The following is a 5340-nucleotide window of genomic DNA, read 5'->3' on the forward strand; positions in this document are numbered from 1 at the left end:
TGGTTCAATCCACAGATGCAGAACCCACGGACACAGAGGGCCAACGGGACCACGTTGTGTTTATCCAGACACACGGGCTGCACATTTTTGTTATTGTGGATAACGCTGCTGTGTGCCTCGGTGTACAATTTCTGTTTGAGTCCCTGTTTTCAGTTCTTTGGGGTCTATACTAAGATGTGGCATTGCCGGATGGAGACTTTTTTCTCATCCAAATAAATGATTCATCAGTTTAGAAAAGGAGGAGGGGGTAGGCCTTTGCACCCGAGCCCTGGCCTTGGGCCACCCCTGAGAGGGGTGTGACCTTGGTGTGGCCAAAGGTGGCCTCCAGGGAGGGATGGAGCTGTGGACCCTCAGCAGCCAGTGCTCCTAGCAGCTGCAGGTGAGGGGTGCCGGCCAGGAAGGGGGACCCACTCCAGCACAGTCCCCCGGGTTCATAGGTAACGCCCCAGGAAACAGCGCCAGGAGAGGCCCCAGGTTTCCTGCTGCCTCTTCAGCCCACTGCAGTCCCTCAGCTCATCCTTGACTTTCATGACCTTGATTCTTATGAAGAGTATAAACCAATCCTTTCAGAGAATGTCTGTCAGTTTGGAATTATGGGATCGAATCCAGGTTGTGCATCTGTGGTCATAAACATTGCATGGCGCCCTGCTCACAGTCTTTGTCCCATTATTGATGACAGTCACTTCGGTCACCCAATGAAAGTGGTAACTGCCCTGCTATTCCTCTGTAAAGTACCTCTTTTCCCTTTATGGCTATAAGTATTTTGGGGGAGGTACTTTCAAACCAGGTAAATATCCTATTCCTCTGTCTTAAGAGCCCCCAGCTCAACTGGGGTTCCAGCACCAGAGCAGCTAGAAACCCTGCCCTAACAGGAAATCAGGGGGAGCAGGTGTGGGTGTTTATGGTGCCCTCTCATGGGACACTTCTACCTGGCGGGTAGCCTATGCCCTCCACCCAGCAACACCTCTTTTGCCATTGGCCACGGTGCCCAAAATGCCCCATCTTCCTTTCGTTCCTTTGGGTTAAGGCATCTGTCCCTTTCTAACAGCATCGTTTCTGAATAAAGGAGGTTATTTGTTTGTTTGTTTGTTTATTATTTATTTATTTTTGGCAGGTGGCCAGGACAGGGATCGAACTCTGGACCTTGGTGTTATCAGCACCACTCTCTAACCACTGAGAACCAGCCAGTCCCAGGACAGTCATTTTGATAGAATAAATTTAGTTTTATAAAAACTCATTAGAGCTAGCGGGAGTCTAAATTGGTGCATGCACTTTCGCTAAAGGCATTTAATATGTAAGAAATACCTTCTAACCCAGCAATCCCACAACTGAGTATTTACCCACATAAAGCCATCCATATAGTTACAAAAAGGTATTTACCAAATATTCATAGCTGCCCTGTTCATTACAGCCTCAAACTGAAATTTAACCAAATGTCCATCAACAGTAGAATGGATGAATTGGTTGTGGTATACTGACCCAATGGGACAGTCTATGGCAATTAGAATTAATGACAATATGCAACAATATGACTTTATTACATAAATGTAATGTGGAGTGATAGGAACCCGTTGCTTTGCGTTGCTTTGCCCCCCATGGATTTGTCACCCCACTTCCCCTGGGTGATGGAGGTGAAAGGATTACTCAAAGCCCATCTCTATTGAGCAGTGAGAGGCCCCAAAGTGGTTAATCTCCCTGGGAATGCTCAATCGAGAGCCAACCCTTCCATTCGGGAAATTAATGCCGAATTGGGCTTCTCTTCCTGCATTTATTTTCCAGACCAGGAAGTTATAGGACGAGACATAGGTAGGGTTATAGTTTAACAGTATAGGCTGGTAACTTTCAGTGAAACAAGGCCAGATGACATTCCAGTAAGGCAATTAAGTGGTCCTATCAACAAAAACTTGATCTTAGCAAACATTCTTTCCTATAGCAATTTCTCAGTATCTTTACATGACAATCAGTAACCTGTCTGTCTTTGAGCCAGCAACCTGCTGTGCCACAAATCTTTATCTTGCAACAGAGACTTATAGCTTGAGGAAAATTTCCTGTCCTTGCAAGGTCAATATTTGAAACTGCAAGGCTTTGGAAAACCAGGCCCTGTGAAGTACATATGCTTTATAGTATATTCCACAGGAACCAGACACACCAGGATTCATATTATGCAATTCCATTTAGATAAAGTTAAAAAATGGCATTTAGTTCACTTGGGAGAGTGTGGTGCTGATGACACCAAGCTCAAGGGTTCAGATCCCTGTACTGGCCAGCCACCAAAAAACAACAACAAAAAAGTAAAGTTCAAAAATGGTAACAATTGAACATGATTTTTAGGATTTCTTAATTCTGTTGTAAATCTATAGAGAAAACCAAGGAAGTAAAGAAGGGACACTATATAATGATAAGAGGATTGATTTACCAAGAGGACAGAACAGTGCTAAATGCGTATACATAAAAGCAGATAGAACTGAAAGAAGAAATAAACAAATCTGCAATTATCCTTCAAGACTTCACCAGGTCTCTCTCAGTAATCAATAGAAGCAGAGAAAAAAATCAGCAAGATAGATCTGAACACCACCACCAGCCACACTGATATGTTTGACATTTATGGAACATTCCACAGCAGCAGAATATATATTCTTTTCATGAGCACATGAGATATTCACTATGATAGGTGATATTCTATGTCACAAAGCAAATCTTATCAAATTTAAAAGAGCTGAAATTATTCAAAGCATGTTCTTTGACCATAACAGAATTAAACTAGAGATCAATAACAGAATGATTATGTGGAAAGTCTCCCAATATCTGAGAATCAGGCAACCTATGTAATCTATGGGTTAAAGAGGAAGTCTCAAGGGAAATTAAAAAATACTTTAAACTGAATGGAAATAAAAATACAACTTATTAAAATTTGTGGGATGAAGCTAAAGCAGTACTTGGAAGGAAATTTATAGCATTAAATGCTTATATTAGAAAAGAAGAAGACCTCTAACATGTTTAAGCTTCCACCCCAAGAAATCAGAAAGAAAAGAGACAACTAAACCCAAAGCAAGCAGGTAATAGGGATAAGAGCAGAAATCAATACAATTTTTAAAAAAAATGAAAAATCAGTGAAATCAAAGGCTGGTAATTTGAAAAAAAAAATCAATAAAATTTATAAAACTCTAGCCAGATTCACCAAGTAGAAAAGAGAAGACAAGTTACCAACAACAGGCACAAAGGAAGGAATATCACGATTTACCCAACAGAAATTAAAAGGAGAATGAAGAAATACTACAAAGAACTGCATGCACATGATTTTGACAACTTGGAGGAACTGGACCAATTTTTTGAAAGACACAGCTACTAAAACTCACTCAAGAAGAAATGGATATCTTGAATTGTCCTATGCTTATTAAAGTAGAATTTGAAGTTGAAGATTTACAAAGAACAAAACTTCAGGTCAAGATGGCTTCAGTGGTGAATTCTACCAAACACTTAAGGAAGAAATAACATCACATTTTTTACCGTTGGTTCCAGAAGACAGAAGAGGGCAGAATACTTCTCAACTTATTTTATGAGGCCAGAATTATCTTTATAATAAAGTTAGATAAAGACAGTACAAGAAAACTACAGATCAGTATCTCTCATGAGCATAGACACAAAAATCTTTGACAAAATATTAGCAAATCAAATCCAGCAATATATAAAAAGAAAAATACGTCACAGGTGGGGTTTATCCCAGGAACACAAGGCAGGTTCAGCATTAGAAAACCAATCAATATCACTCATTGTGTTAACAGATGAAAGAAGAAAAACCACATGATCACATCAATAGATGAAGAAAATGCACTTGACACTATTCGACATCCATTCATGATTAAAAATTATCAGCAAATGAGGAATAGAAAGGAATTCCTCAATCTGATAAAGGACACTTATAAAAAATTACATATATTTACCTGGCAGGGGAGATACCATGTTCATGAGTGGTTCTCCCCGGGCGAGGCTTAGCCATTGCACTCTGGATGTGTTGATCTCTGTGATTTCCCCAAACGTGAGAAACTCGACTGCATAATTTGTGGTCGTGGGGGACCATGTTCATGCTCTCCCCTGTTTGTTTGTGGTTTCAAGAAGACAGGCTCTCCCAGCCCCGCAGCACCAAGGCCCACCCGCACTCCTGGCCGGGCCCCCAGCCCAGCCCGGGGACGCGGCCTGCTCACCCGGTAGCTCACCCCCAGCACCTGCACCTCGCCCCTGGCGCCTGTACCTGGGCGGTGGCCTCCAGCTTGCCCTCGAAGGGATTAGAACACTGTGGTTCTATCCAAGTGGGCTTCAGACTAGAATTTTACAAGCTACAGTCCTGAAAGCAGATACATGTTTCATCCTTTTCCCGAACAAGGAATTAAAATGACTTCCCAGCCTCAGAAACTAACCTCCCTCATGACGTTGCTGTGAAGATTGAGTTGGATGAAGAGTGTTAAGTGCACCCTGCGGTACCACCTTGTGACCCAGCAGCCCAGCCGAGTCCAAGCTGACCAGAGAGGTGGCTCCCCGGAGAGGCCCAAGACCCAAGGCAACCACACACACAAGGCACTAGTGGCCAACTGAGCAGTCACTGAGGTAGCCATGCCAAATTGGAAACCCCAGCAACATCTTAGTCAGACAATAGTGTCAAACCTGTGGACTGTGAAACCTTCTGCCACAATAAATAAACATCAAAGAAAAGATACCAGAAATGCAAAAAATCAAGAAAGTACACCACCAAAGGGTAATAACTCTCAAGCTTTAGATCCTATAGAACAAGAAGCCCTTGAAATGTCTGACAAGTAATTTCGAGTGATAATTCTAAGGAAACTGATTGAGATACAAGAAAACTCAGCTAGACATCATGATGAAACAAGGAAAAGTATACAGGACCTGAAAGAAGAAATGTACAAGGAAATCAATGCTCTGAAAAAAAATGGAGCAGAACTTGCCGAACTGAAGAAGTTATTCAGTGAAATAAAAAAACACAACAGAGAGTTTAACCAGCAGGCTTGCAGAAGTTGAAGAGAGAACATCTGAACTTGAAGATGGGCTGTTTGAAATAACACAGGCAGACAAAAAAAAAAAAAAAAAAAAAGAAAAAGAAAAAGAAAGAAAAAAGAATCAAAGGCATTGAAGAAAATCTGAGAGAGATATCAGACAACCTTAAGCGCCCAAATATCTGAGTCGTGGGTATTCCAGAAGGGGAGGAAAAAGGAGATTGCATTGAAAACATATTCAACAAAATAGTGGCAGAAAACTTCCCAGGTATAGGAAAAATCACAGATCTTCAGATCCAGGAAGCTCAAAAATCCCCAAATGTATTCAACCCAA

At 41.6% G+C, this 5340-nt stretch overlaps 1 non-coding gene across 1 annotated transcript; it reads left to right on the forward strand.

Moving 5' to 3' along the window:
- The first annotated feature begins 3933 nt into the window (after positions 1 to 3933).
- LOC134389888 (U1 spliceosomal RNA) lies at positions 3934 to 4093 on the forward strand. Its single transcript, XR_010024840.1, has one exon. It is a non-coding gene; the product is annotated as a U1 spliceosomal RNA (small nuclear RNA).
- Positions 4094 to 5340: the final 1247 nt, after the last annotated feature.

The sequence above is a fragment of the Cynocephalus volans genome, chromosome 10, assembly GCF_027409185.1.
Source record: "Cynocephalus volans isolate mCynVol1 chromosome 10, mCynVol1.pri, whole genome shotgun sequence".
In the NCBI taxonomy this organism is placed as follows: domain Eukaryota; kingdom Metazoa; phylum Chordata; class Mammalia; order Dermoptera; family Cynocephalidae; genus Cynocephalus; species Cynocephalus volans.